The following is a 23,328-nucleotide window of genomic DNA, read 5'->3' on the forward strand; positions in this document are numbered from 1 at the left end:
GAGGGATGTATAGCTGGACGGGGTCCAGGCAGGGGAGCAACTCCTGCTACCACTGTTTTACTGCCGAGGACACTGAGGCAGGCCTGCCAGCATCTAAAGTGACCAGGGATGTTCAGCAGAACCTGATGCAGGCTGGACTTGGAAACATATGCTTGGGAACAATCATATACCTGGGAGTCAGGGGACCATGAGTGTCTGCAACCAACTGAGACGCAGGGTCTCTTGTGGGATGCTGTATATGAAAAGAATTAAATCTTAGGGACATCAATCCCTTTGGAATTTTATCTTTGCTCTATGTCAGGAGCACAGTGTTTGACTTTTTGCCACGGCTTCTTGGTCTCTGCTGGCCAGGCATGTTTGACGAAGCAGAAGGACCCCGTTCCGCAGAGCTGAACTTCACAGAGTTAACCAGCATCTGGTTTCTGTGCAGGATTCAGGGACAGTCCAGAGAGCACAGCTCTGGGTCTGATGCCTGGCTTAGGACACTTGCTCTCCCCCTCACTGGATATATACATGGGCACCTTAGCCTCCACGGGGCTGTCTCCTCCCTGCAAAGTGGAACTTGTCCTCATCCCTTCTGTGTGGTTGCAAAGAGCATGTGAGATGATGCAGCTGGAAGAATCACAGAAAGTGCTTCCTGGACACTGACTCCTTGTGTTATTTCTGTTAGTGGCATTTAGAGACACTGCATTAACTGATGTGATGAGCACATTATGGAGCAGGCCTCAGAAAAACATGGTTTTTGGTTTGCATTGCAGAAACCTCATGCTCACATTGAGCACATGGGCTTTTTTTCAGGAGGCCGAGAAAGGAGGATCATGAGTTGGAGTCCAGCCTTAGCAACTTAACAAGACCTCGTCTTAAAATAAGAAAATAAATAAATAAATAAAAAGGGCTGGGGATGTAGTTCAGTGGTAGAGCATCCCAGGCTCAATTCCCAGTACCAAAGAAAAAAGAAAGAAAGAAACCTCACACTCACAAGTTTATAGACCGTGAACAGCCTGGTGACATGATGAGGGACCAGTTTCCTCTGACGGCATGTTCTTGGAGCTCAACATGCTCAAAATTTTATCTTCCCATTTTACACGCTTGTGAAGACAGCAGAACATGGAACCAGCCAGGCTCCTCATTGCAACAGTGGTTCGGTGCCAGGATCCAATCATCCAGTTGACAAAGAGCCTGGTGCAGAGCATGGTGACCAGCTGTTCCCCATCTCCAGTGAGCAGAAAGCCGGAGGAAATGGGTTTAAGCTGCATGAAGGATTGGGGTTATTTATGGCAGAACTTCCTGATGGTGAAGGTCGCTCCACATTAGGACTGGATTACAGAGAGAGGCTGTAGAATTCCCATCTGGGGAGATTTTGAAAACATGTTCTTTTCTGTGTGATTACTATAGACACTGTCGTCCAACCAGGCTCTGTCTTGTCTCTCTCCCTTTCAACGCAGATGGTCCTTGTAGCCATATGAACCTTCTCTAAAGTTCTAGGGAGAGGGGGGCTTGTATGCAGAGAAGGGGAGAAGCTTCCCATTGAGCTGGTCAGAGCACCGTCTGCTTGGTATTTGGGGTGAGGGCACACCACACAAATCACTTCGCTAACACTGACGACAGAAAGCCCAGGTGAAAAGCAACACAGGCCAAGTCTAGGTCTTCGATGAACATGGCTTCCAATGAGCCCTTTTTTTTTGTTTTTGTCCACAGTGCTGGGGATCAAACCCCAAACCTCCTGCATGCAAGATGCATACACTGCCTCTGAGTTCTATTCTTAAGGCCCACACACTCCCCATTCTAAAAGACAGAGTGTTGTATGCATCCGCCCATTCTTGTCAAAAGGCCTATGGAAATGTGTGCTGTTGCCAGAATGCAACTTTCAAGGGAAATTTGAAGTGTGGGGAGCTTTTAAATTGGGGCAACCCATTTTTAAAAGCCAATTATAGCTTTTAAGACATGGTGGCACAATCCTAGCTACTCAGGAGGCTGAGGCAGGAGGATTGCAAGTTCAAGGCCAGCCTGACCAACGTAGCAAGATCCTATCTCAAAACACATTTTTAAAAGGGCTGAGGATGTAGCCCAGTGGTAGAGTGATTGCCTAGCGTGCACGCGGCCCTGGGTTCAATCCTTAGTGCGGAGGGAGGAAGAGTTAGTCATGCGTACACCAAAGTGAGCAGAGATCTGGGGTCATGATTCTGGAGCACAGAGAGTGCTCCAGAGATCTGTGATCTCTGCCTTGTGAGGCCACCTGGTACATTGACTTACTGGCAAGCAGGGGCAGAGCATCAGCCCAAGTTCAACACAGATGTGAGCAGCAGAATTCCTCTTTTAAAATGAGAACCTTTTCTATTTGGGGATTGAACCATAAGAAATTTCCATTTGAAGATCAAAAATAACCAAATCTTGTCAATTTTCTTATGCTTCAATCTAAAAATAGTCAACCATTTAAGAAAGCAAGAGTATAAATATAAACTGTGCTCTCTGGTGCATCCTGACACTGTCTGACTCCTTGAGATGAGGAAAGCGCTCCCTTATCGCTCGGCACCCCTGGGTATTTGCCAGCAAGTCGTGCCCGGCAGATGGCGGTGACGTCAGCCACGGCCTGAATGGCATCCATCATCTCATTTGCACCAGGTGACAGGAGAGGCTGCCCTTCCCAGGACTAATGGCTTTCACATCCTTGAAGCTCCTTCCACGGAAGTACAGACATCTGTGGAAAGTTCCCAAAGAAATGGGCCTTCTCTTCTTGTCTCTTTCCATCTTCCACAGACTTAAGGCTACCCTTTTACAAATACACTCGTTTCAAATTAATGGGCCATTGCTGAGAATAAAACCGTTGGGATCCATAGGCTGGAGGACCAATTCCTATGGCAAAGGCAAACACTGTCCCCAGCCAGCCAGCCAGGACCCACAGCGACCATGACTCAGGCAGAAATCGACTTGCTCACTGAGGGTGCCGCTCTCTCCAACAGAAAGGCTCGTGGACCTTCTCACAGGAACCTGGAGGGCAGGTTCCCCCTGAGGCCACATCTCCTCCTGGGGTGGGGCATGACCCTTGTCTCTGGCTTCCCCATTTGTCCTAGAACTCAAACTCCGAAAAAAAGTGTTTCTACAGTTCCAAGAGCTCTTTGGCAGAGTAGGGTAACAGGTGCCTCTCTTCCTTTCTCCCTTCTTTCCTTCTTTTCTTTTTTAACATTTAAGGCTTACTCCAAATTGATTTATAAATATCAACTCCTTAGGTATTCCCTTCAGAAAATAGAAAATATATTTTGACCAAATGCAAAATGCATTTCTTTTCTTAAGAAGTAAATGAGGGCTGGGGAGATAGCTCAGTTGGTAGCATGCTTGCCTGGCAAGCACAAGGCCCTGGGTTCAACCCCAGCACTGCAAAAAAAAAAAAAAAAAAAGTAAATGAATACAACCATGATAAAGAAAAGAGGGAAGGAAGCAAAGCTGGAATCAGAGACTCAATGACAGTATCCACTGAAACAAGTTTCTAGAAGCAAGGGCTGGGGATGTGGCTCGGTGGTAGAGTGCTTGCTTGGCACTCAAGAACATTAAAAACCATGCAGGCCTGCAATCTCAGCAGCCTCCAAGGCTTTGGCTGAAGGACAAGTTCAAGGCAAGCCTCAGCAGCTTAGCAAGACCCTGTCTCAAAACATAAAAGAAAAAGGACTGGGGGCATAACTCAGGTAGAGACCCCAGTCTCTACCCCCCACCACCACACACACAAGCACACAAAAGTTTCTAGGAACAATTTCAGAATACCTATGATATCCTTCATCTAGGTTGGTATTATAGAGAGGGAAAAGTGCCATTTTTTTGAAATGATTAACTTATGTTTTTCATGTGACAAAAAGATATTTAAATAAATGTACAAGCTGGGCTTGGTGGTACATGTCTGTAATCCCAGCTACTTAGGAGGCTACGACAGGAGGATTGTAAAATGAAGGCCAGTCTGGGCAACTTAGCAAACTTTGTCTCAAAATAAAATTGAAAAAGAGCTGAGAGTGTAGCTCAGTGGTAAGCACTTGAGCATGCATGAGGCCCTGGGTTCAATCCCCAGTATTAAAAAAAAAAAAGATGCCGTCTGCTCCTTACCCCGCGATGGTGAATTCTTTAAAAGTCATGGTAATGCCTAGTAATACATGTGCAAAGAATTATTTGGATGTGCATAAGGAACCCAAACCCTGGGCTTTCTGTGTGGGTGACAGAAATGTCAGACCTGCACCTGATGGCCTGTGTGCTGAGCCCTGGCTGTCATGTGACGCACCGCCGTCCCTAGGCACAATGACCCTGCTCTTATCCGAGGCAGACCCCTGAGCTCGCTGCGCTTTGCCATCATCCATGGTCTGCTCCCAGCACTGTGCCTCCATGTTCAGGTTGCCAGCAGTACAAGGCAGCAAAGCAGAGGAAGGGAAAGAGGAAGGGGAGGGAAGACCCCCAGGGGCAAGTTTAAGGACATATTCTCACCTTTGAGCAAGGAGGTAGGGAGGCTGGGAAATGATGTTTAATGATCATCATTTTCGTCCATGGCTCACATTTGCTTGGCACTTTCTGTGGCAGACACTGTCTAAATGTTTCGTATGCATTGACACATTTAATTTTCACAACTCTATAAACTTGATATGAAATGGATAGATGATAGATAGATAGATAGATAGATAGATAGACAGACAGACAGACAGACAGGCAGCGTACTGGGGATTTAACCCAGAAGCGCTCTACCACTGATTTATCCCTCCAACCATTTATTTTTATTTTTATTCATTTAGTTATGTTACTGAGGATTGAGCTCAGGGGCACTGCTTTTATTATGAGACAGTCCTGTTGAGTTGCTGAGGGTCTCTCTAAGTTGTGAAGGCAAACTTGCAGTCCTCCTGCCTCAGCCTTCTGAATCACCGGGATTACAGGCATGGGCTACTGTGTCCAGTTCAGAATCGACTGTCAGAGGGAACCACAGGGATTTCACAGGCAGGGTGTAACAGGGGCTCCCAGGCATACGTAGACCTGCCCTGGAGAGTGAGCTCCTTAGACTTGACATTCAGGCTCCTGCAGGACTAGCTGAACACTCAGGAATTCTGGGCCTCATTGCTTCCTCTAAAAATGAGGCAACTGACTGAACAGTGGAGGCTTTTACAAACAGACCATTTGGGTCTCATTCCAAATCTAGTAAATCAAATTCTAGGAATGGGGTTGAGGCATGTGTATCTTCCAGGACTCCCGGGTGGTTGTGAGGACCCCTGGGTGACCACCTGCCTGCCAGAGTGTGCTGCTGAGGGGCTCGCCCGCTGCCCTCGTCTCTGCGGGTCTATCGGGTGCTTACTGTGTGGCCAGGGTGCTGGATCCAGGGATTCTGTAGAAACCAGGGGGTTAAAGCCCCTCCTTCAAGGAGCTTGCCTTCCCAACTCAGACAAATGTGCAGACAGCAGCGTAAGAGGATTTCAGCTGGGATGTAAATAGTGAAAAGAAGGCGGTCACGCAGGGGGGGCACGGAGGAGGTGACCAGAGAAGGCCCGTGGGATATGAGAAGGAGCAGTCAGCCAGCAAGCATGCGCAGGACAGGGGCCCGGAGGCTGGGACTGCTCACCACTCCTGAGGAACGAGGATTACCAGCCCGGAGTGGCTGAAGCATAAGGAGGCGGGTTGGCAGAGGTTGGAGTGGCGAGGGGAGGTCGGATCTCGGGCCCTGACTGTGGCCCTGCATTTGGACTCTGCTCCAGGTGCGGTTGGGTGCTGCTAGAGAGTGCTGGTGTTTTGTTTCAATTGCTTTTAAAATGAATTGATTCACACTTTAGTCATTTTGGCAGCTCTGTGAGATACTTGACAAGTGGTTATGAATTAACATCAAATATAACTTGATATTTGACCAATTAGGCTTTTCTTAAAAAATAAAGGTGTGATTCCCATACCATAAAAGTTACCTTTTTTTTTCTTTCTTTTCTTTAGTATATTCAAATAGCAGTGCAACTCTTACCACTACCTATTTTTAGGATTTAAGAATTAATGGCTCTAAGTTGCAAACAAAATTTAATGCTATAAGAAATCAGAGTACAATATCAGAGCGAGTCAAAGAAGGCTTGACGGGAACTGCAAAGAAAACTAAGAGTCCCACGTTCAGCACATCTGGTAGAACTTTTCTGCGGTAAGGGATGCATTCTGCATTATGCCGTCCAAATTGGTAGCCACTAGCCACATGTGACTGTTGAGCACTCAAAATGTGACTGAGGAACTGTATTGTTTTTGATGACATTTAAATAGTCACACATGGCTACCATATTGGACCACTCAGCTCTGTGGCCATTTACAAATCCATAGTCTTATCTGAAATCATTTTCCCTATCTCCCCCTACCTCCCCAGTTTCAAAAATGATTGAAATTTTGAAACATGTGCTATACAAATTGTTGTATTTAAATTTAATCCTCCCTACAAAGGAAAAAAACTGAAGCGTCCCCACAAGGACTCCAGATGACAAGGGGCATGAGACCAAGGGGCATGTTCTATAAATACATGCGAGTGGGAGTCAGCCCAGTTAGCACTGGGCGTGAGTCACATCTGGATGCTCACGAGGGGATGGAGGAAAGCGGTGAGCTTGGCCACATCTGCACTACTCACGAAGAGTGAGACAACTCGGAGAGCAGAGTATATTCAGAGGACACAGAAGTGAGGCCATTTCTTCTGCTCAAGATGTGGGTTGTATGTGACAAGAAGGAAATTGCCCTCTGGGTTCTGTCACCAAACTATCACCTAAGAAGAATCAAAGTGTGGGCTGGGGATATAGCTCAGTTGGTAGAGTGCTTGCTTTGTAAGTACAAGGCCCTGGGTAAAATCCCCAGCACTGCAAAAAAAAAAAAAAAAAAAAAAAAAATCAAAGAACTCTCCCCTCTCCCCAAAGTTCCATGTAAGCTGCTTCTGTTAAAAAACAGGCGCCAGAGACCAGCATACTTGGGAAGAATAAAAGTAACTTGGGAGGTGCCTTAAACTTTATTAATATTATAAAATACTTGGTGTTTTTTTTTCCGTTGTTCTTCTCTTCCTGTTTTGTTTGTCTTTAATCACGTTTGGCATAGGTGAGGCATACCTGAAGGCAAGCACATTTGAAATCCTCTTGCCCTAAAATTTCCTACACTATTTTGGAGCAAAAATAAATCCTCATTTTTATTACGTATGAAGGTTTGAAAAAAAAATGAGATGTCCTTTCATGAATAATTAATATTTGCCTATAAAATATGTCATGTTGAGGAAAATGCAAAACAGTTATTCATTTGTCAAACTTAGAAGAAAAGGCCACCAGGCTGACCTTTAAAATTGTAGGGTTTTGGGGCTAAGGCACATGTGCAGACTAAGACTCCATAGGTCAAATTATTTAAGTTAGCTATTCAATTGACTAATGATTGAATATCATGTACTTTGACTTCCTGTCTTGACATCTGTCTCTTTGTGTGACCTGGAAAGCTAGATTCAAATTTCTAAATTTGAATTCTGATTCTCAGACTACCCAGAGTTCCATGTAGGAATGCGGTCAGGAGAGGAAGCAGCCTGGTGCCCATCTAGGACTGTGCAAGGAACCCCCCAGCTATGTATCCAGGCTGTGGGTGTCCCTCAGAGCAGCCGTTCCTCAGCCAGTCCTCTGGTCTTGGGGACTACTCGCTGGGGCCAAGACCGACCCACCCTAAGGAGGACCAACCTAGGAAAGACCCCCGCGCAGGCCTAGGATGCAGGTTTGGACATTTGGGCAGTGAATGATGGGGTCCCAGATGCTTGGGGAAAGATCTAGAAGATGGATCTTCCCTTTCTCTGTGGGACACAGAGGGACTTGTCCTCAGAGCAGGTTCAGAATGGTGTGTGTAAGGCTGGGTGTGTAGCTCAGTGGCACAGTGCTTAGTCCCTGGGTTCCACCACCCAGCACTGCAAAAACAAGCAAGCAACCACAGCAAAACGTGAGTGTGGCGTCTAAACCATGAAGACCAGGACATGGACCCTGGGTGCTGGGTTCACTTCAGATCTGCCCCAAATCTCTCCTGCTTTAGGAATCAAAGTCCATCTTAGTGCCTCTTTGGAGACAGAAACTTTGCTCCTAACATTTTCTATGAACTTCACAAGGCTAGGACAACAGAGAAGCCATGTGTCAGAGTTACCCTCTAAGATCTGATTCTAGAGGTGGTCGTTTTTGGTTTGGTATTTCTGAGCCTCTGTGCTCTCGGACTTTATTGAAGCAGTGTCCCCCTATCACGGAATTTGCAAAACTGGTCAACCATTACCACAATCAGTCCAGAGCACTTTCGTCACCGCTAAAAGGAACTGAGCCCATTAGCAGTCACCTCCTTTCTCCGCCTCTCTCCCGCACTAGGCGGCACGGTCTGCTTTGTCTCTGGAGATCTGCCCCTTCTCCACTGAGTGCTTCTGAACTTGTAAAGTACCCTGAGCAGGTCCATAGATAGTCTCACTATGTTCAGATCTTTTAGTTGTAGTCCCAGTGGGTTGTGGAGGAGTGCCTCTCACACATCAATCTTCTGGCACTCTAATGTGCAGGAGAATCACCAGGGGAACCAAGGGAAAATTCCCAGTGATTCTGCAGATCTGGGTTGGGCCTACGAGTCTGAATTTCTGCATGTGCGTGTGCTACTGGTGACTGAACCCTGTAGTGCTTCACCACTGAGCTGCATTCCAGCCTTTTAAATTTTTTTAAATTTGAGACAGTGTCTCGCTAAGTTACTTAGGGCCTTGCTGAGTTGCTGAGGCTGGCCTCCAACTTGTGACCCTCCTGACTCAGCCTCCTGAGTGGCTAGGATCACAGATGTGCACCCTCACACCCAGGAAGACTGTGAATTTCTAAGTGATGCTGATGCTGCTGGTCCGGAGACCCCACTTCAAAGGACAAGCACAGAGATGATGCTCAGTCATTATTTTAACTAGAGAAGCTTCATTTCAGGGGGGTTGTCAAGGAGATTTAGAACAGGCTCAGTGCGGCAGGTCCCCCCTCCATGGTATAGCAGGTGTGCGTGGGGGAGACTGGGGAGTGGGCGGGGGCTTTGGTCTCTGGACCTCTGACTGCCATTCTATAATGAGGGCTTTGAGATTTCCTGAAGGTCTTCGCTCCCTTCCGCTCTCTGAACCCAAGGTCTGCCCCGTGCGTCGTCATCTGTATGGGCAGAGACCCTGCAGGCCGTTGTAACTTGACCTGGTTCCTTCCTTTCTTCAAGACGGCTAAACCACATTTCTCTGAGCATCTCTGACATGTCAGGGTCATCGGCTCTGGTCACAGTGCTTCCTGGAGCCTGTCTTCTTTTGAGAAGAAATGAGAACCACATCTCCCACACTTTGATCCTTGTGACGGGTTCTATTCCCTTAGGTATAGGGACCGCGGTCCCCGGTTACACAGGACGAATCACTGGGTGCCGCCACCTAGTTACAGTCCAGGGTCCATTTGGGTGAGTCGCTGTGCAGCCTGTGGATTTCTTGCCACCCACACAAGACAGACTCGCTTTCTCTGGGTTTCCTTGAATTGCGTTTGTTCCTGTGGTTTTGCTCAGTAACTGGATCATCAGATCCTGCAGCAAAGCCAGGGCCAGGCCCAGAAGCCAAGCTTGAGTCATCTTCCAGGATGGCCCCCGAGACTCCCAGGCCCCCCGCTTCTATTTTGGATGTGAAGTGGGAGCCCAGGGAGGCTCACAGGGTCTGCCAGAGCTGGAAGGCACAGGCCAGGTCGTGTGGCACAGCCTCTGAGAACAGCCTCCAAAGAGGTGGAGCTTCCTGGGAGTGGAGCAGCCTATCTGTAACTTCTCCCTGGGACACATTTGAGTCTAAAAAAGATGAAAAATGACTCTCTCTCTCTATCTTTTTTTTCTCTCTCTCTCACCCTGTGGGCAGACACTCTGCCTGTCCACTTAATAAAATCTCTTGCATGAAAAAAAGGTGAAAAATCACCACAAAGGGACAAGAACTGAAGTACAGGTGGCTCTCTGGAGCAACACATCTCCAATCCTACCACTTCCCTGCTCAAGCACCTTCTGTGGCTCCCCACTCCCCTTATGTTAGACCCACCCTTTCTATCATGGTCACCGAGAATCTCTTTCTGGCTCTGGCACCCCCTTCAAGCCTCGCTGCCTAGACTCAGCATGTCAATACCTTACACCGCAGCCATACCATATGGAGCACGTGCTTGCCAGGAACACTGTGCCATGCAGCCTCCCTGCCTCTCCTCACGCAGTTCCTTTCAACTGAATGTCCCTCTTCCCCTTCTATGTCAAAACTCGAGCCATCCTTCCAGGATGAATTGCTTGTGTCCTCCTCCTCCATGATTTTTTATCTTTACTACTATTATTAATTTACTCTAACTGAAAGTTCTTCTGATATTCTCTTACTCTTTATGTTGTTAATGAAAACAATGCAAACACAGCTGCCACTTATTGAGCACACACTGTGTCTGAGAGGATGTGGCTTACCTAAGTGGCTTCATTTCGTCTTCCGATGCCTCTGTAAGGAAGCTGGTGTTGCAAATCCACAGCGCGAGTGAAGAAGCTCAGACTTCTTTAGGGCTGCCCAGGGGGTCTGACACTGGGTCCAACAACACCCCCTCTCTGAGGTCCCGTTTTTATCCATTTATCTTGGCTAGAGGCTGGAGCTGATAAAGTAGGCCACTGGCTTAGGTAGGAACCTGCAGGCTGTCCACGCCCTGCTGTGAGATGGATCAGGGGACTGTCCCTCTGCCCCAGCACAATGTATGTCATGGGCAGTGCCCATCCCCTGGTTGTTCTGGATTCTTCAGCAATGTCTCTGTGCTGTGCTCTCAGGAGGCTTCAGAGTGTACCCCTAAAGCCTCTGCAAAGTATTGAAGAGAGGCTTCAGGTCCTTGTACAAGCAAAACAAGCAAATGGCAATAAGATGGAGAAATTCACATAGGTGGCCCCAGGGATCGTGGTCATTGTGGGTGCGGAACAGGTGAGGAAGAGAGAGGTCTGCCAGAATGGGGCCTGCGTGTGCAGGTGGGCACAGTGGGAAGAAGCTCTTGCGGGGGTGATTTCTGCTCTCATCGGCACTGATCATGGGACTTGTTTGCCACCTCTGTCAGCTCTTGGATCCGCTGCAAGAAGAATGAGTGAGAAAGTAGAAAAACACACAGCAAAAACAGAGAATTGAAAAATCAAGTTCCACCAAGATCATATCAAGATAGTGTGCTCACTTATATAATAAATAATACTACAAAATTTAAACATTCAGTGCCATCGCGTTCGTTAGCACTTATCCCACCATGCATGGTTATGTCTAAGCAGAGAAGAGACTGGAGGAAATACTAACAGCTTGAGGGTGAGGGCTGGGATTTGGTTTTTGTGGTTTGGGAACTTGCAGAGGGTCTCAAGTGAAACATGTTCATCAGAAAAAACAACTGTTAACCAAATATTGGGGGAGAATATGATATAAAAAAAAGCCCAAAACTTTAACTCAAAAAATAAAGTTAAAAAAAAACCTCATCGGGCACAGATAAGTCACAGGGTCAGCAAGGGACTGGGCGGGGAGTGCATTGTTCTGGCCCAGCACGTCTTTCTCCCCAGTGTTCTTTTATGTATGAACATGGTATTTCAAAGCTTTTCCTGAGTTTATTTTTGCGATGAGCGACTTTTAACTTTCTTAGCCACAGCCTTCCAGTGGGGAACTACAGTTTGAAAATGTGACGGAAATTGATGGAGTGCCCCAAGAATTTTCCGTGTAGACAGCTTAGGAGGAGGAGCGTGGGAAGAGCGAAGCCCTCTTGGCAAAATGTGCTTTGGCATCTGTGATGTCGTTCCTGGGACTGTCCCATCCCCACCTGGATGGGTGGACAGCCACGGCCACACCATCACCGTCACCCCAGGGAGTGGGATGGATCGGCCCTGTCGTTGCCCCCTCGGATTCCTCTAGAGCTCTGGAAAGTGGAGGGTGGGGTTTAAAAATGAGGAGGGGTCACAGCCAGATGTCCTTCGGCTCTATCCTTCTCTCCATATGGAGATGGCTTCTCGCATGACAGTCTTGGATAAAGAGAATTTCAAACTAAAAATTCTGTCTGCATGTAGCCCAAATAAACAGGAAAGAAGGCAGCAGGAAAGCCCTCCCATAAAATCTTCCTTTGATTTCAATAGCAAATTAGTTGGACTTCAGGTTTGTTTTTGTTGTTTTAAATGTTTGCTTTTTTTGTTTGTTTTGTTGCTTTTGGTTTGGGGGTGTTTTTTATACTGGGATTGAACTCCAGGGCACTTAACCACTGAGTCACATCTCTGGCCACCGTCCGCACCCCCCATCTTTTTTTTTTTTTAACCACTAAGTTGTTGAGACTGGCTTTGAACTTGTGATCCTCCTGCCTCAGCTCCCAAGTCACAGGGAATACTGGCTGCACCAGCTTGCTTTCAGAATCTCTGTACGTGAACTAGTTTCAGGGAGAAAACCTTGTCCATCCATGCCCCAATAACTTCCTTACATTTTGATCATGACTTTTAAAGTTTTAGAAAATGTGTTTTAGGGATAGGGATGAAGCTGAGCTAGCATGTATAGGGCCCTGGATTCAATCCTCAGGACTACAAAAAAACAAATGAAAAAAAAGTTTTAATGCTAGGAATCAACCCAGGGGCACTATATCACTGAGTTACATCCCCAGACATTTTTTTAATTTTCCAATTTATTTTTTATTTTGAGACAGGGTCTTACTAAATTACTTAGGGCCTAAATTGCTAAGGTCGACCTCAAACTTGCCAGCCTTAGGCTGGAGAGATAGCTCAGTCGGTAGAGTGCTTACCTTGTAAGCACAAGGCCCTGGGTTCTAATCCCCAGCACCAAAAAAAAAAAAAAAAAAAAAAAAACTTGCCATCCTCCTGCCTCAGCCTCCTGAGTTCCTGGGATTACAGGCATGGGCCACCCCACCCAACAAAAAACCAAAAGTTTTACAAAGGGAATTAGGAATGGGTGGGCACATGCTGCCAGGTTAGAAGAGACTGAACCAGTCCTTCCAGTTCTATCTGTGTTGTGTGTGTGTGTTGGGGCCTGGTTGGGGGTGAGTGAAATTCCTGGGTTAGAACTAATGAACCCAAGTTTATAAGACTCCTTCTTGAACATCATATAGCTCTTCCAAATGTCATTTTGATAAGTTAATATAAACGAATCAGAAACATCTGCCACAATACCTCTGAACACACAAGGGCTTCACAATTAAATGGAAGAATGTTTAGCACAATGTGTTTCAGGTTTTAGCGGATCCACGATGTTTTGAAAAACAGTTCAGTTCTTAAGACATCTTGAGAATTTGAAAGGCAGCTGGCTCTCCCTCTCCCTTTAAAAATGGCAAGAGTTATTTCTGTTCTCCATGTCACCTCCTGTTGCTCCTCTCATCTGCGGAGGGAATTCTCTAGCAGAGGGAGGCCCACAGCTCTGTCGCCTGCAGCCAAGGCTGCAGATGGCTCTCCTCCAATTCTGGGCTCCCTTCGAACCCTCTCCCTGTCCCAGATTCACTTCCTAAGCGAATACTGGGTATTTCAGGCAGAGCATTGAAGTGCTGATCCTGCAGTTGTAAGACTCGTTTCTAGATTCAGGTGGAACACGTGCTGTGGACCACCAGGCCAGCGTGTTAAGAATTTCTGTACCCATGGAACCGGCTCACCCTTCTGCATGAGGCCGGACATAATCCAGCCCTGAGGAAAAGGAGAGTTATCAGCTATTCAGAGGACAAGCTGAACTGGGACGGGTCAGCAAGAGGAAGCACCTAGCCAAGCTAGTGGGAGTTTATAATAGCTTGGAGAGAGTGCTTATTTTGCAAATGCTCCACCTCTGCAGTGTAGAAGGACATCAGTTGTGTGAAAGGTTACGACTACCCTCCACCGTGGACAGAAGCCACGTGGGGCTCAGTCCCTGCAGCTTCCCTCTTGTTCTGGACACAGACTGAGGGATCCTGCAAAGGCCAGTGAAGCAGATGAAAGTGATTAACGAGGAGTTCCCTCTCAAGCTTGTGTGTGTCTTTCCATTTTATCGATTTCCGGTCTCACCATCCTGAAATTTTAATCACCCGAGCTCAGAGCAGACATCAGATAGATCACCCAACCTGTAATTCTATCTGAACTTGAAGATGAAAGAAGAAACCCTCACGCTTTCTCGCTCCCTGTTTTTCCCCTTCAAGGGACACTGTCAATCTTTCTTAGGCTTCCTAAGGAATCATCATTCAATTTTTTCCCTAGGTCAGAAAGGCTTGATTCCTTAATCTTAAAAAATTAATAAGAAGAGTAATTGAAAGTGATGGGAACATATTAGTCTGTAGATTTGTGAATTCGGGGTGTCTGTGTCTACTTCATGGTAGAATTGAAGTGCTTCATGCCCATGGCTTTGGAATTTGGCACTACTAGTAATATTTACTCATTGCATTTATTTTTCTTTATTTACTTTTTTGGTCCTCGGGATTAAGCTCAGAGCCTCATGTGTACTAAGCAAGTGCTCAGCCTCTGAGCTATATACCCAGTTCGCTCCATTAACCAGAGCTTTATCCCACTCTTTCTTAGCTAAAATTTGTTTTAGTCCCACCAGAATAGATTGAGTCACACTCCTATTCAAAATGTTCCAGTGACACATTGTTTCTCCTAGCCTCAATCTCAAACCTTGACTCTACCTACCTTCTGCTTTTGACTTGTCGCCTGTCTCTGTTCCACGTCCCCGGTGTTGGAGAACACAGGGTGTTCTCTCTCTGACCCACAGACCCCAATAGAACCAGCTTCTCTCCTCATCTGGGGCTCCACTCACACGACTCCTCCTTGGACAGCATCCCTTCAAACACCTGCATGACTCCGTAGTACATTATCCAGCTTTAACGTTGTCATAGCATTTATTGCTAAATAAAGGTGAACTGCTCATTGTCAACCATCCATGACTAAAGTATAAGTCACGAATGGTCTATGTGCACATGGCCTATTTGGGAAAGACTTGCTGTTTTCATGGTTTTTTTTTTTTTTGTTGTTTTGTTTTTTTTAATGTTGAGTATTTAAGGGTTTATACCTCATGTATGTATTACCATGCTAGTTGGAGTTTATTATAGCTTGGAGAGAGTGTTTGTTTTACAAATGTTCCATCTCTGCAGTGTATAAGGACATCTGTTAAAGCCCAGTCTCTCAGAAAGAGATAATGAAACCAAAACCTTGCAAAATATAGGTTCTTTGGAAAGGGGTGTCCCATTCTTCAGATTTACCCTTCCCACTCGCTAGACCTTAGATTAGAGGTTCTGGCTGAATGAACACAGAATACAAGAGTCAGCAAACAGCAACACAGAGTTTTAGTCCTTAGTCTTCTGCCTCTGGGGACAGCACTATGACCTTGGGAAGAATTTTTCCAGGGAAGCCCTGGTCTCCGGGTCTGTCATTCTGGAGCACATAAACCGATCCCCTCTCCTCCCCCATCCCCAGGCACCTGAAGTGTTGCCAACCTTGAAAATGATCTTGGGAGTGTACATGGCAATGTGACAACCCTCAGGAACTGATGAGAATGAGCGTGTCGTCCTGGTTAGGTTGGAGTGTATGATTGCAGATGGCTAGAAATGACAAAAAGTTTTCCAGCCTGGCTGGGTTAAAATGGGGTGGAGGGAGGGTCCCTGGGCCAGTCTGCTAGTTCAGTGGGCGGGCCTTACTGTGCTCCTCCTTTTTGTACCTCCTGTGGTCCAGTGCTTATCTGCACTCAGTTCCTGAGCTTGGACTGTTGCAGGATCCTTCATGGGCGTCACCAACTGTCCCTCTCTGGTTTGTCCCCAGCTTTTTTATCTGTCACTTTGATCACACTATTTTACTCGCTTAATGCCAGTTGTGGTTTCCCCTAACACTGCAGATTAAATCTGAGAGCACCAGTTGTATATTTTAAAACCCTGCACGGGAGCATCCTTGATTCTTACTGCTCAGTGTGGCCCATGGGCTGCCAACATGGCAGCATGGACGTCACTTGGGAATGCCTTAGAATTCTCGGCCCCAGGTCGAGTGCATTAAAATCTGCATCTTAGCAAGATCCCTGTTGATTTGTATGCACATTAGAACTGAGGAACACCTTCCAAAATTCCTCACTGCCTCCAGTGGCTGCCAGTACCACCACCAACCATCATCACCATCATCACCACCTCCATCATAGCCATCATTGTCACCACCATCATCACCATCACCACCATCACCATCATTGTCACCACCACCATCACCACCACCATCACCACCATCACCATCACCACCATCACCATCACCATCGTCACCACCATCATCACCATCATTGTTGCCACCAACCATCATCATCACCATCACCACCATCACCATCATTGTTGCCACCAACCATCATCACCATCACCATCATCACCATCACCATCACCATCACCACCATCACCATCATTGTCACCACCACCAACCATCATCACCATCACCATCATTGTCACCACCACCATCATCATCACCATCACCACCATCACCATCATTGTCACCACCACCATCATCATCACCATCACCATCATGGTCACCACCACCAACCATCATCACCATCATCTTCACCATCATCATATCATCGCCATCACAGCCAACAGCTAGGTCTTACTGAGGATTCCCTGCCCGACTTTGGTCTGAGCTTCTCACACACACCGTCAACATCTCGCTTAGTGCTCCCAGTCTCCTTATGTGGCCTGGACTCCTACTATTCCCATTTGCAGATGGGGAAATGGAGGCTCAGGGAGACAATGTAATTGATGTGAAATTACTCTCCCTGGGTTCTTTTCTGTTCCCCAGGTCAGTCCACTCTGTATTTCATTTGCTTCCTTCTTGTTAGTCTGTCACACCACACTAAACCAAGGTCTTTTAAATGAAAATTACAAGAGGCCATTGTTTTAGACTGCAGCTCCTGCACCAAACCCCAACAGACCAGGCTAAAAGTGACAGTGGAGTCACTCACATTGAAGTTCCACAGAAACTAAGCTATTTACCTGATATTCTGATAAATCAGTATTAGAAGTAACTGCAAAATTCCCCAAACAGACCAGTTTCAATTGCATGGTAATGAAATTCCCTTTACCTAAGACTTACACAAAAAACAGCAACCAAAAGCAAATTCACACTAACTAGTCATTTGTCTTCCTATTGTTCTGTGTTCTGCTCCAGCCTTCCAAGGAAAGAAACTTTCAAATGACCAATCTGCTTTCTTAATTCCATTTTCTTTCTATAAAATCAACTTTCTCAGGTATGGTGGCCCACGTCTATAATGCCAGCTACTCAGAAGGATGAAACAGGAGGACCACAAGTTGAAGGCCACCTGGGCAATTAGCAGACCATGTCTCAAAATATAAAGAAAAGGGCTTGGGGCCAGGTGTGGTGGTGCATGCCTGTGATCCTAGTGACTCAGGAGGTTGAGGCCAGAAGCTTGGCAACCTAGCAAGACCCTGTCTCAAAAAATAAAAGTGCTGGGGATGAAGCTCAGTGGTAGAGCTTTGCCTAGCATGCATGAGGCCCTGGGCCCATCCGACACTCCCTCTATTTCTTGGAATGAAGTGTCGCCCAATTCTAGAATAAGAAATCCAATTAAGCTCTTTACATTGTTGTAATTATGTCCTTTGTTTGATAAGCCATTGTGAAGGCAAGGCTGTTGTTAGTGTGTTCTGTGAAAGAGCTTTGGATTTTGAAGTCATTTTAAAATAACACTGAGTCTATGCCCTGTATAGATTAGATCTCTCTCTCAGCCCCAGAGAATGAGCTCTTTCTGCTGCTTCTAATTAAAGTGAACTGCTTAGAGTTGCAGTTTACCCTCCTCCTGGACATGAACTCCTTCCAGCTCTGTTGAGATAGCGGAGTACCTTGAACTTGACCTTTGGAAGAAAACTTACATTTATAACTCCAATGTGAAAAAAATGGTAACAAAAGATAGGATCTTGCAACAACAGTGGTACCAAATTTATCAAACCCCTTAAAGACCTCAAGGTTGGAATAACTATAGCCTGTGTCCTCAAGGTCAAAGTTAATTACAGGGTGATATCCCGGGTCTGGAAGAGATTAAGGTCAGTAGTCATCAAGCTCACCACTGAACTGCTCTGGGATGCTGCACAGAATGCTGTTGCAGCATGGGGGCCTGGCCTGAGAGATCTCCTCAGGCCTACTCACCTTCACCCCATGAGGACGGCTTGCAGTCTTATTATGTAATAGGCACTGGGCAGCATGTTCTTTGATGAAATTTCTCCTGCTATTTTTTTTTCCTTAAATCATGCATTAAAAAGCAATTGAGGGAGCCAGACACCGTGGCACATGCCTATAATCCCAGTGACGTGGGAGGCTGAGGTAGGTGGATCACAAGTTCAAGGTCAGCCTCTGCTACTTAAGAGATATCTTAGCTCAAAATAAAAAAATAAAATTAAAAAGGCTGCAAATGTAGCACACTGGTAAAAGTGCCCCTGGGTTCAATCCCCACGACCTCAAAGAAGAAAGGCAACTGAGGGCCGGGGGCATAGCTCAGTGGCAGAGCACAAGAAAAGGAAGAAAGCAACTGAACGAAAGTGAGGTAATCCTACTGTAGCCTCCGCATCCTCTGCAACTGAGTCCCTTGAGGTTCCAAAAGGCAAACTGACTTCCCCAAGGTCACACATTGTTTTGACTAAAAGCTATTTCTTGTATTCACCCTTTGAAAGCTCAAAAGCTGGGCCAGCAGCCAAGTCTGCCAGGCATGAGCGCTTCTGCCGTCTGCCCTTATTATAGCCAGGGTGCTGCCCTGGTGCGTCCCCTTTCTTTTGCATTTCGGACTCCTTGGCGTGTTTAGAAAACAAAATAGTGTCCAGGTGCTCGTGTCAGAGCTGAGTCAAGAAGGCACAGCTCCTCTGTGGTCATCCTCTTACCCCACTCCGTCAACCTGAAGGGCTTCCTCCCTTTCCTGACTGTTTACGCATGGAAGGTGGCCTCAAAGAGAACACCCGTCACCTGCTAACTGCACATGGCAAGCCGGGAATGGAGGTGCAGGCCTGTCATCCCTAAAACTGGGGAGGGAGGAGATGTAGTTCTGTGACTCTGGGTTCAATCCCAGTAAAACACACACGCACCCACGCACGCATGCACGCACACAGCAGCTTTCTTCCTTCTGAATGGTTTAATTACTGAAAACCCCAACTTAGAAGAATCTATGACCAAAAAGGAAAGATGGATTCTGGGAATTCTGAGAGCACACAGAACTCTATGAAAACACTTTTTTTTTTTTTTTTAAAGGAAAACAAACCAACAAATCAGATCCACTAAAGAGATTATCAGTGACATTTTGCAGTCACTAATGATGGCTGTGTGGGTGATTTTCATCTTATCATCCCTAGATTACCAGACACTTCTTCATTTGGCTGTGTGACAGATGATATGCATACTAAGATGCATGTTTTTAATAGCAGAAAAAGGCATAATAAATTTATTAAAGTGTGTGGGGGATCACAGCACAGAAGGCACACACAAAGGATGAACCTCTGAATCACGTGTGTGTGGGTGTGTGTGTGTGTGTGTATGTGTGTGTGTGCTCTACAACTGAGCTATATACCCAACACTTTTCTGAGGGAAGGAGGGTACAAGGTAACTAAGCTGCCCAGGCTGGCCTCAAACTTGTGAACCTCGTACCTTAGCCTCCTGAATAGCTGAGATTACAAGTGCGTGCCACTGCAACCAGCTCAAAGCATTTTCTTTCTAAGAGGGACTCTCCACCCACCTAAATGTTAATGTTCTCATGTTTTGTTGTCTAAAAGATTAGTTGCTAGTCCTTGTCTCCTGAACCTGTGTTCTGGAAACACACCCCAGAACCTCAGCCATCAACTGCTTATGTGTGGCCAACTGGGATTCCTTTTTCCCTTCTCCTCTCTACCATTCCAATTTACCTGTCATTTCTATTTCTAACCTATGTGGGCTAGTCAGCTTTCCACCACTGTCACAAAATACCCAAAGAAATCAACTGAAAGGAGGAAAGATTTATGTTGGCTCATGGTTTCAGAGGCTTCAATCCTTGGTCAGCTGTTTCCATGGCCATCTGGGCCTGTGATGAGGCAGAGCATCATGACAGAAGGGTATAGCAGATCAAAGCTTGTTACCCTCATGGCAACCAGTAAAGAGATAGAGAGACAGACAGAGACAGAGACAGAGGAAGGGAACAGGGACAGTAAGTAACCTCCTTCCTCCAACTAGGTCCCCTTTTCTAAAGTTTTCACCACCTCCCAAAAGTCCATTAAGTTAAGAACCCATCAACAGAAAATCCACCGATGAGGTCAGAGGGCTCATGACCCATTCAGCTCCCCAAAACCCCTCCTCTGAACATGGCTGCACTGGGGACCAAGCCTTCAACACACAAACCTTTGGGGGACATTCCAAATCCGAACCATAACACCATGTTTCTTCTTTCTCTAATTACTTTCAACAAGACGAACACATATACTATAAATGAAATTCCTGTTACTTCCTAAACTACACTGGAGTTCTATAAAATAAGATTTCCTACAAAGAAAACTCAAGATTCTTTTTCTGAAAAAACAAATAATTACTACTTTACTTAGGTACATATAACTCCCAAGAATTTGGTGATAAATATTGACTCTCAAGCTATTTAATCATGTGTACAGAGAAGTTATTAATAAGAAATCTTTTGAGTGTCCTACATACATGCTGATTTTTTTTTTTTTTTTTTGTACCAGAGATTTAAAAAACTGAGCTGCATTCCCAGCCCTTTTTTTTTTTTTTTTTTTTTTCTTTTCCTTTTGAGACAGGGCCTCACTAAGTTGCTTAGAGCCTCGCTAAATTGCTGAGGTTGGTCTCCAACTTGGAATCCTACTGTTTCATTCTCCTGAGTCTCTGGGATTACAGTCATGAGCTATCACGTTAGGCACATGCTGATATTTTAAATTTCACCTTTGGTTCTTCTATTTCTAAGAAAATTTAGAGAATATTTAAGTCTTAAAAATATTTAATTCTCTGTGAAGACAGAACCAATGGAATAGAAGAAAGTCTTTGCTAGCTACTCTTCTGAGGATTAATATCCAGAATTATAAAGAACACAAAAAACTTAACATCAAATAACCCAATTAATAAATGGGCAAATGAACTAACAGACAATTCTCAAAAGAAGAAATACAAATGTTCAAGAAATACATGAACATATGTTCAATATCTTTAGCAATTAAGGAAATAGGAATCAAAATTACACTGAGAGTTCATCTCATTCTGGTTAGAATGGAGCCTCCAAGAATACAAAGAATAATTACTGGAGAGGATGTAGAGAAAAAGGGACATTTTCACATTGTTGATGGGATTATGAATTCTGACCACTATGGAAGTCAGTGTGGAGGTTCTTTAAAAAACTAGGAATGGAACCATCTGACCCAGTTATGCCACTCCCTTGGTATTTACCCCAAAGAATTAGTCATCTTACTACAGTGATGCATGCATAATGTTTACTGCAGCAGAATTCACCATAGCCAAGCTATAAAATCAGTCTAGGTGTCCACCAATGGATGAATGAATAAAGAAAATATGGTGTTTATACATATTGGAGTTTTATTCAGCCATAAAATGGAATTAAATTATGTCATTTGCAGGAAAATAGTTGGAACTTGAGAAACTTATGTTGAGTGCAGTAAGCCAAACTCAGAAAAACAGGGGTCATATGTGTTCTCTCATATGAGAAAGCTAGAGAAGAAAAAGGGAAAGAAAGTTGTAGGGAACAGGGATCTCATGAAAATTGAAGGGAGATCCTAGAGGAAAGGAAAGGGACCAGCAGGAGGAGGGGGTAGGGAAAGGGGAAATAATGGGGAATGTTATTGTCTAAATTATATTGTCGTATTGTGTGCATGAATAAATATATAGCAGTGAATCTCACTGTTGTGTGCAATATAATGCACCAATAAAAACGGGTATAAATAAATTTGAACCCCTGCACTAGAATATACATATACATGTATTTAAATCTCTAAAAGAATTCCTGAGAGATTATAAAAAAGCATGTCTAAAGGCACTAATTAGTAATATGAAAGACTTAAGCAGCTCTATCACCCTTGGTGACCTTTTTATTTGCTCACTAGAATTAAGATGCTGAACTTGTAATCCTCCTGCCTCTGCCTCCATAGTACCTGGGCTTACAGGGGTGTGCCACCACGCCTAGCCAAGGTCAACTTTTCTTATCCCTCAAATATAAAATTACTGTTGGCGTTTTTCAAGGCCTTAAACACAATATTGGTGTGTTTAATTTTTTATTCCCTCCCATTACAAATCCCCCATACCAAATAAAATCTCAGATTGCTCCTGGCTGTTCTGAATATTCTTAGCACCCAGCACAGACGCTGGACCTCATAGGCACCCGTGAATATTGGCAAAATAAACACACACCACTTTTCCTGAACTCCTCCAGAATTCAAAACCCTCAGACTTTGTGCAGAGCAAAACAAAACTCCAGACCCACAAGGTCTTTGCCAGGTCGCCTACAATAGCACGGTTTCTTTTCCTCTCCCCTCCCCCCATCAGGCATTTCACTTTGACGTGGTTTTGATGAAGTATGTGACTGTGTATGACTGCTCTCAGTAGCATTAAAATTCCTCTCTCCAGGTTTGTTTGACAGGGTTGCAATATTTTTGTTTTTGACTTATTAATAACATACCATCATATAAAGCTGTTTACCAGTTTTAAATAGATTGCTAGTCCTGTTTTAACTCCAAGTCTCCCCGCCCACCCCTGTCACTTTCACAGGGCAAGAGGGAGGGAAGATACAGTAGAAATGAGCGTGTGTCAAAAGACCCCGTGTGTGCTGCTGTTTCTCACAACATTGCTGTGCTGGGTTGTCTTTATTCGTCCCATTTAAAAGGCGAACTGAAGTTCAGAGGCAAGTGATCTTTCTCAAGTCTGTGTATGAGATATCTCTTGCTGCTGTAACAAGTTGCCACCAACCTAGTGAATGAAACAACACAAATTTATCTTCTTAAAGTTTTGCAAGTGGGGAGTGTAAAGTGATTTGGTTAAAATCGAGGTAAAATCAGGGCTGCCTTCCTTGGGAGATCCAAAGGGGGAGGTCTGTTTCTTTGCTTTTTGAAAGCTTTCAGAGACCACCTGCTCTCCTCGACCCAGGGACCCTTCCTCCATTGTAAATGCCAGCAGTGTTGCATCTTCAAATTGCTCTTGACTCTGTCATTTCTGCCTTTCTCCACCATATTAAGGATTCTCGTGATTTCACTGAGCCCCAGATACCTATGATCTTTGCCTCTCAAAGTCATCAACTTAATGATACTTGCAAAGTCCCTTCCCCTTCCCCAGTTTGAGGTGATGCATTCACAGGTTCTCGGGGTTAGGGCATGCACACTTTTGCCTTCTGCCCACCACACTCAGGAGCCC

The 23,328-nt window shown here is 45.3% G+C and overlaps 1 protein-coding gene across 1 annotated transcript in view; it reads left to right on the forward strand.

Annotated features, from left to right (window-relative positions):
• SGPP2 (sphingosine-1-phosphate phosphatase 2) overlaps positions 1-23,328 on the forward strand; it is a 108,221-nt gene that overhangs the window by 22,099 nt on the left and 62,794 nt on the right.

Source organism: Sciurus vulgaris (assembly GCF_902686455.1).
Source record: "Sciurus vulgaris genome assembly, chromosome: 3".
NCBI lineage: Eukaryota > Metazoa > Chordata > Mammalia > Rodentia > Sciuridae > Sciurus > Sciurus vulgaris.